This window comes from Dromiciops gliroides, chromosome 2 (assembly GCF_019393635.1).
Source record: "Dromiciops gliroides isolate mDroGli1 chromosome 2, mDroGli1.pri, whole genome shotgun sequence".
In the NCBI taxonomy this organism is placed as follows: domain Eukaryota; kingdom Metazoa; phylum Chordata; class Mammalia; order Microbiotheria; family Microbiotheriidae; genus Dromiciops; species Dromiciops gliroides.
This window is the reverse complement of record NC_057862.1, coordinates 603,083,062-603,091,820: the sequence shown is the minus strand read 5'-3', so window position 1 is coordinate 603,091,820 and position 8,759 is coordinate 603,083,062. Positions and strand designations below refer to the sequence as shown.

General features: G+C 42.3%; 1 long non-coding RNA gene across 1 annotated transcript; it reads left to right on the top strand.

The window, feature by feature from the left end:
• The first annotated feature begins 2,245 nt into the window (after positions 1–2,245).
• LOC122737945 lies at positions 2,246–6,327 on the top strand. Its single transcript, XR_006354617.1, has 4 exons — positions 2,246–2,399; positions 3,874–4,007; positions 5,866–5,905; positions 6,193–6,327. It is a non-coding gene; the product is annotated as an uncharacterized LOC122737945 (long non-coding RNA).
• The last annotated feature ends 2,432 nt before the right edge of the window (positions 6,328–8,759 follow it).

Here is an 8,759-nt window from a genome sequence, read left to right as displayed (position 1 = left end):
AAATCTATTTATCACCTTCACTTCATATTCATAAATGATATTGTTTAGGTCATACCTGTATGGTCTGATGGTTTTCTCTAATTTCTTACATTTAAGTCTGAATTTTGCAATAAGAAGCTCATGATCTGACCACAGTCAGCCCCAGGTCTTGTTTTAACTGACTGTAAAGAACTTCTCTACCTTTGGCAACAAAGTATATAATCAATCTGGTTTCTATATTGACTGGTAACAAAGCAGGGGAAACCATATAGGTGTGACCTAAACAACAGGGAAAGCATTATAAAATTTCCCAGATATAATCTCTCACACTCTCTCTTCCTCTTATTCAACTTTGGATCTGATTCATTGTCTATGAAGAACATCTGTCCAGTTTACGGGGACTGATGGACCAGATATATTGGTTCTCTAGGCAATCACATATCACAGTATGGTTGACAGGTATTCTTCAACCCCTTGTACTTCCCTCCATGGAATAAATTATCTTCTCAGCCTCCTGAAAACATACCAAGGTTGGCCAATTGGAAAGATTGCTCTAAAATGCATGCTTTTTAAACAATTTTTTCATTTAAAGTTCATCTCCCCCTGTGAATTTGCATCAATGAACAAACAATTTTTAGGTGCTTATTATGTGCCAGGCACAATGCTAAGCACTAGAAACACAAAAAAGGACAAAAAACACAGTCCTTGCCATCAAGAAACTTACATTCTGGGGGCAGATAGGTAGCACAGTGGATAAAGCACTGGTCCTGCATTCAGGAGGACCTGAGTTCAAACCCAGCTTCAGATACTTGAGACTTAACTAGCTCTGTGACCCTGAGCAAGTCACTTAACTTTCATTGCCACCCCCCCAAAAAAGAAACTTACATCCTAATGGGGAAGAAAATATGCATTGAACTGTACAATACAAGATATTTGCTGTATAAATGAAAGGTCTTCAGAAAGGGAAGGCACTAGCAGGGATGGGTTAGAGAAGCTGAGAAAAACCTTCAGAAAGTGGAATTTGAGCTTACTCAGAAGGAAGCTCAGGGGTCAAGATGAGGAGGGAGAATGTTTCAGATGTGGAGGACATGGAGTGTCATGTGAGGAAGGGCAAGTAAGCCAGTGTGGCTGTTTTGCGAAAACAATGGTAAAATTGTCAATTGAAAAAAGACTGCTTTAAATGCCAAAGAGCATTACTTGATCCTAGAGGTAAAAAAGAGTCACTGTAGTTTACTGAGTAGTGGGGTAACATGGTCAGACTTGTATTATAGGAAAATCACTTTGGCAACTGAGTAGAGTGGGCAGGTTTGAGGCAGGGAGACCAACCAGAAGGCTATTATAATAGTACAGGTCTGCACCAGTGTAGTGGCTGTGCCAGAGGAGTGAAGGGGAGGTTAGGGAGACGTAGTGAAGATAGAAATAACAGAATTTGGCAACAGATTGGATATGTGAGATAAATGAGTGAGGAGTCCCTGATAAAACAGGGGTTCTGAGACTGACTGGTGAGAATTGTGATGCCCTGGAAGTAACAGGAAAATTGGGGGAAAGGGAAGAGAAAAAAATCCTTTGTTGTTGTTGTTGTTCTTTATATATTGAAATGTTCATATCTGTTGATAGTTAAGTTCATAATAGAAAATTGCTTTTAAAGGCATACATTAAAGTTTTGGTCATAATGATGGCAACTATCACTTAACCCCAATTGCCTCACACACACAAAAAATAATAATAATGGCAACTAAGTCAGTTCTAGTTGATATTATATGTTGGTATATGCCTTATCTCCCTATTATTTGATCACAGGTATTTATTAATGATGATAATTATAATGGCTAATATTTATATAGCCTTAATATGCCTGAGTAGCTGCCACTTTTAGACCTGGATCAAATTCAACTAGTCAAATGTCCTTATTTTTACAGATGAGGAACTTGAGGTCTTTTGATTACAAAGACAATGCTTTTGCCATTATTCTGCACTGCCTTTCCAAGTTATAAGTTCCTTGATGCTAGGGACCATGTTACCTTTATATTCACCCATGTCAGTTGGTCTGTGAGTTTTCAAGAGGTTCAGAAAACATCTTTTGGCTGATAGGGATTTGTGAGTGGGCTGTTTCAATATTCTTGTCATTAAAAAATATATTTTCAGAGTGTATTCCCCATCCCCCTGCACACTTAAAAACAAACAAAAAATACATCAAATCGTGGACATACTAACACAGGAAAGAGTTCCACAGGATTTCTTTTCCTTCTTTTCCCGTGCCCCTCTTCTTCCTCTCTTCTCTCTTTCTTCTTCTTTCCTTCCTTCCTTCCCTCCTCCCTCTCCGATTCTTTCCCTCTTCCTTTCCCTTTTTTCTCATTTCGCTTCCTTTTTGCAGAGATGTGTCAAGGGCAGGGATGGTGGTCTGACAGGGGACAGGAGGGGTGAGTGTGCATGGGGGAGGGGAGGAAGCAGTGGCAGGAGAGTGGGGCGATGGGGGGGATGGGGCAGGGTGGGAGTGGGAGGGGTGCTGCCGGGTGCGCCCCGGAAAGTTTGAGTGGCCCTGGGGGGCTCGGGGATGCAGAGTGCCCCGGGTCGCCGATCCCCAAGCTCAGGCGGGCGCAACCGGGCGCGGACCAGCTCAGGTCCCCACCGGCCTGGTGCAGAGCCGGACTCCCACGCTGGAAGGGGCGTGGGAGGAAAGGAAGCCCGGGGCCTTCGGTCCGGAGCCTTCGCCCATTGTCCTCCGGCCGTGCCCGTGTAAGAGAGCCCGGGCGCCAGGACAAAGGGGGGAGGCATTTCCCGAGCCGAGCCGGCCCGGGGTGGAAATGGAAAGGTCGCTGGCGGCGCGGAGGCACTCCCTTCCACGTGGTGGCTGGCGGGGCTGGAGAAGAGGGAGGGGGCTCCTTTGTCTAGCTGGGGCCCTGACGTCCCCGCTCCCTCCCTCCCTCTCTTTCCTCCCTTCCTCCCAGGATCTCTGGGCTGGGCCTCAGCCTTCAGATCCTAGAACCCGCGGTTTAGGAGCATCCTCCGCTCTAATTACGTTTCCAGGACCGCCCGGCTGAAGGGCTGGGAGGGTCGTGCGGGCTGCACACCCCGAGGGCTGGAGGCTTCTCCCCCTCCTCCCCCCCGCAGTGTCCCCTGGCTGCGGCGATTTCACATCATGGCAGAGACACCTAGTGGCCACAAGCCAGCAGAGACCAGACCCTAGTCCTCGCTGGCCTGGGAGCTTGGCCCTGGGGCCTGAGCCGGTGGAACAAGAAGATCCCTGCCGCTTCCTCTGAAATTTACACATAGTTTCCAATGTTTCTCACATTCCCTTTGTTCCCCTCTGATATTCTGATAGTCCTGCAACCCTACTTTAACGCGGTTGTTTGCTGGCCTGTATTGTTTACTAATGGCCTTCCCCCATTACCCAGTGGATGCTTATTTGCATCCATGGAGAGTACGAGAGAACGTTAGAGCTACCGGTTTCCTTTTGTCTTGTTTGGTTGTTTTATACATGAGGAAATTTGGAACGTTATGTGGCTTGTTTAAAGTCATAAAAAGATCTAGTAAGAAGATCATAGCTGTAGAGCTGAAAGGGACCTCAAAGGTCCTCTTTCAGGGGATTGCCGAAGTTGGATGAAGGAAAAAATTTTCATCTTCAGTTTCACTAACCTTTGGTTTCTTTTATCATCCTATTGTAATCCTGTTTTTTTTTTCTTTTTCTTTTTAAAAGCGTTATTCTAAGGAGGTTCACCAGACAGTTTACCAGACTAGGGGGAGGGTATGTAAAAAAGGTTAAGAACTTTTGTTTTTGTCTGAACCTCTCATTTTGCAAATGAATTTGTGGTGGCACCAGGATTATAACTCAGGGTTCTGGACTCCAATTCCAAAATTCATTATGATACAGGATGTGACTTTTCTGTATCCTAGGGAACATCATCAATCCAACTCATTTCTGTAAACGGCACCTGCAATGTATCCGAGCATTGTACAGGATTCCAGAGAAACATAAAAAATGACGAGTACTTGCATCTCAAGAAATTGACATTCTACTGGTTATTAATGTATGATATTCTATTGCATTTTGCAGTTTTATAAATATATCATCTCAATTGGGCTTCACAACAACCCTCTGAGAAAATTACTACAGCCTGTTTTTTGGTGCACTAAGTAGAGTGGGGGGGAGAAGGGTTAGGAGTCAGTTGTGCACAGTGAGGCTGGACTCAGACAACTTAATAGCTGTATGACCCTGGGCCAGTCATTTAACTTTTCTTAACTCAGTTGAAAAATGGGGATAATAGCACCTATCTGGGAAGGTTATTGTGAGGATCAAATGAGGTAATATTGTAAAGCTGCTTAACATAGTACCTAGCTTAAAAATTGCTTGTTTCCTTCCTTTGCAAACCTTAAAGCCCTATCTATGTAAACACTAGCTATTGTACCCATTTTATAAATAAGAAAACTGAGATTCAGAGAGATGAAATGGCTTGTTTATGGCCCTATAGTGTTGGAGGCAGGATTTGAAGCCAGATCTTTTTGATTCCAAGTAATAGAATACTATACTGAGCACATGGCAGCCATTCAATAAACACCTGATAATTTACTGGTTTTATTTCTCAGTCTTTATTATTTTATGGTCATTTATACACCCTCAATCTGTATTGTTTCTACCACAGTTATAGACTTTCACCATATCCTACTCTGGGTGGCATGTACACCAGTCCCTGAAGGGCATCTGCTTGTTCTGTTTTCATGGAATGTTTTTGTGCTCTGGACCCTCATGGGTATAATTAATCAAACCCCACAATGACCCTGCAGCAGGCATTTTTTATTCCCTATTTATGAGTCATTTATTTTGTACCACACTGAGGAAGAGAAACTTGCTTGGAATCAGGCAAAAGTGTATGTGTTGAGGGAGTAAGGTGGGGTGAGGTGGAGGGATGGATGATATCCTCTTGGAAGTACAAAACATTGAGGCTGATCACCAGAGAATAGCTACCAGTTGGTTATTCATTTATTTATTTAATTATTTTTTAATTTGTCTGCCCATAAAAGTCACCTATAGGCAGGGAGGTCCTGCTTTTGAGGAGCTGATTGTGAAATTTTCAGTGTTACACCTCAGAAATGGGCAAATGTGGGGCAGCTAGGTGGCACAATGAATAAAGCACGGGCCCTGGATTCAGGAGGACCTGAGTTCAAATACAGCCTCAGACACTTGACACTTACTAGCTGTGTGACCCTGGGCAAATCACTTAACCCTCATTGCCCTGCAAAAGAAAGAAATGGGGATATGCTACAAATCAGGGCATGATTTATTATTTTGCTTATTGTCTAGACTTAAGAAAGTGATGGAGAAAAGGTTAATGATGATTAAAATTAAAAGTGTGTCATTGAGTATATATAAACACATGGGTGGTATGGATATATATATATTCTTTTTGTTTTGTTTTGTTTTGGGTTTTGGGGGTTTTTTGTGAGGCAATTAGGGTTAAGTGACTTGCCCAAGGTCACACAGCCAGTAAGTGTCAAGTGTCTGAGGCCGGACCTGAACTCAGGTCTTCCTGACTCCAGGGCTGGTGCTCCATCTACTGCACCACCCAGCTGCCCCATATATATGTATTCTTGAGAGCTAGTTGTTAAACATTTATGAACAGCCCCTGCATGCTTGGTATATATTTGAGAAGCAATAGAAAGGTCCCTATGCTCCAAAATATCTGCCCAGGTCAATCTACTTGATTGAGTGTCTGAAATTCTACCTTTAAAAAAATCTTTATTTGGGATTAAGCCTTATTTTTTCCAAGTTCTTTTAAAATGTAGATGTACCGAGAAAGGGGAACACCTACATTTTCTAATCAATTTCTTTGAACGATTTAAATTTACCAACTGCCTCTCCTTGACTATGGAATCTGGTCTGTTTTCTAGGAATGAAAGGATTGTAAAGGTTGGAGTAGAAGATAAAAAGGTAAGGAAAGATAACACAAAGGGGAGCTGTGAATATCAGTGACAAATTCTTTATAATTCAGCCCCTTTATAATTTTGCCCCCTTATTGATCTACCTCCACAGCTACTCCTGTGCCCTTGTGGAGAGAAGGATGTTCCTAAATTATAGAATATATTTACATATTATACATTCTTAGAGTTATTCTCCTATGACTAAACAAGAAAAAAAAATCCACAAAAAAAGAAATTGCATATTCTTTTCTTCAGTATTCTACCTCCATGTTAATTCAGTCCCTAATCATGACTTAGAAACAGAGGAGGCATAAGAAATGGAATGGTTATGGTAATGATTGGAATGACGCCACCTGCTGGAGACTTACTGTAGAAAAGCTGCGCCATGAGGTGAACATCTCTGAGGGCAAGACCACTCGTCTTTTCTTTGGCGTCAGGAAGTGATGTTTGCTGGCGGGAGGAAGAAGGGGGAGCCTGGCACTCTGACACACTCTCTTTCTGAGGACGCTGGTGGAGAAGGGAGCGAGAAATGCGCTCTCCCTTTGATAGTTGAATGTAGGCCTTTCTCTTTCTCTTTACCAAATTCTTATTCTCCTTAATAAATGCTTAAAAGTCTAATTCTTGCCAAAGCTTATAATTTATTGGCGACCACTCACTAGATATTTTAGACAGTTTAGCTAGAATTTTAGCTTTAACAGATGGCTGACCACGAAGAGGAAAGCTAAACCTCACTCTTCTGATCTTCCAGTAGGGTAAGAAATTTCCCCTACCTTGTCCCTTTAAATCCAAAGTACTGCTGAATTGCCGGGTGTTTTCCCTTTAAATTTTTTCAAATGGACCTTTTAAACTCCCTAATTATTCAGTCCCTAGTCATGACTTAGAAACAGAGGAGGCATAAGAAATGGAATGGTTATCTTCAAAACCTTTGACATGGCTTTCCATTCTTCTATCTGTCACCTTAGGTTTTAGGGAAGCATAGAAGAATAAAAAATAGCTAGGTAGCAAAAGTGGATAGAGCTCTGGGCCTGGAGTCAGGAAAACCTGAGTTCAAATTCACCCTCAGACACTTACTAGCTGTCTGACCCCAGGCAAGTCACTTAACTCTATTTGCTGGAATTTCCTCATCTGTAAAATGAGCTGGAGAAGGAAATAGCACTGAACAACAAGGGGAAGAAAGGAAGAGTTGGGGAAACATATATTACAGGTGTTTGGGGCCAGGAGCAGGTTTTTTTGTAGGAGAGAATTGGGGTTGGGTGACTGGGCACATCAAACTCACATTTTATTACTTTCTCTTCTTTTGCTAAATTCTCTTCTTTTTGGTTATGAGCTTGACCCTCCTGACAATAAATAGGTAGGTAGATAGATAGATAGATGATAGATAGATTGTGTATATGTATGTATTGTATGTGTATGTGTACATACATGATTGTATATACACTACATGCATGTATGCATACACATGTATATATGCATGTGTGTATTTGTGTGCCTGTGTAATTATGTATTTAGCAGTAGCAGTAGGCTTATGCCAGTCGCAGACGACCATGGATCAACGCCTTGAAGAGCCACAGACCACAGTGTGGCTGTGCAGTCCAATACAGGAGCCGCAGCTCCTGATGCAACGAGGACATCGGAAAACTGCGCTCTCTGTTGCCCATGGGTTCCTGCGTCTCATTCATTTTTCTTCCTCCAGAACTTAGAGGCCCATCTCAGCTGTACGTAAGCTGTTCCTGAGTACTGAACTCCATTGGGCGCGGTCCTTGGCCATTCCTAAAGACTTACTCTATGGCGAGTTAGCTCCAGGCCAAAGACCTGCTGGACGCCCCCAGCTTCGCTACAGAGATGTATGCAAGTGAAACTTGAGGGCTCTGGGAATAGACAACGGCAACTGGGAGGAGATGGTCAAGGACCGAGCCCAATGGAATTATGTATTTATATACATGTATATGTGTGCATGTATACATACATATATACACACATACACACATATACATATGGGGGGGTTTAGGTTTGATATTTCATCATTGTAGGGAACTCCCAATGTAAAAACAACCTCCACCTTGCAGCAGCAATGGTTGTGACACATCCATAGTTACAGCTTGTATGTGTCAGAGATAGCTTTTGAACCCAAGTTTTGCCCTCTATCCTTAGACTAAGCCTACTCTGTCCCTCGATAAACACACATATATCCTTGAGCATTTGCCTGTCCCAAAGAATCCATAGTCACTTTGTCTAACTATTTAAATGCAGTCTTTCTGTTTATCCAGTTAAGGATGAGGTCTCATTGAACAAGCTATTAGGTGGACAGAAGAAATAGAAAATAATCAAACTGTGGGCTTCTCCACCAGATCATTCAATTCAATTCAATTAACATTTGTTTAGCACTTATTATGTGTAAGGTACTATGCTAGGCATCTGGGGAAGCAATGGCCACCTAGAGAGAATATGTATGATGAAAAAAAGAGATGGGTCGATCATACAGCATGAACTAGGAATAACAGATCACAGAATCAGTGCTCCATCGCTACCTTTAAAATATAAAAAGACCTATTGCAAGGTTTCCAGTATATTGAGTGTATTGTCTTAGGAAGTGTGAACATCAGAGAAGCGCTATAAATATGTAAGTTGTCTGTTCCTCTAAACTGGGACTTTAAGGAGGGCAGGTTGGCTCTATTTCCTACATTAAGTTAGCCCAGATTCTGATTTTAGTCTGGATTTTTTTGTAAGACCTCCACTTCTGATCACATACTATCCACTCTCTCCTTTGTCTTTGAGCTAACAATCAATAGCATCTGTGCAAGGAATACCTTAGTTTAATCAGATTAAGACTTCAAAGTTGAAAAACAGAAAGTCCAGGTGTGTAA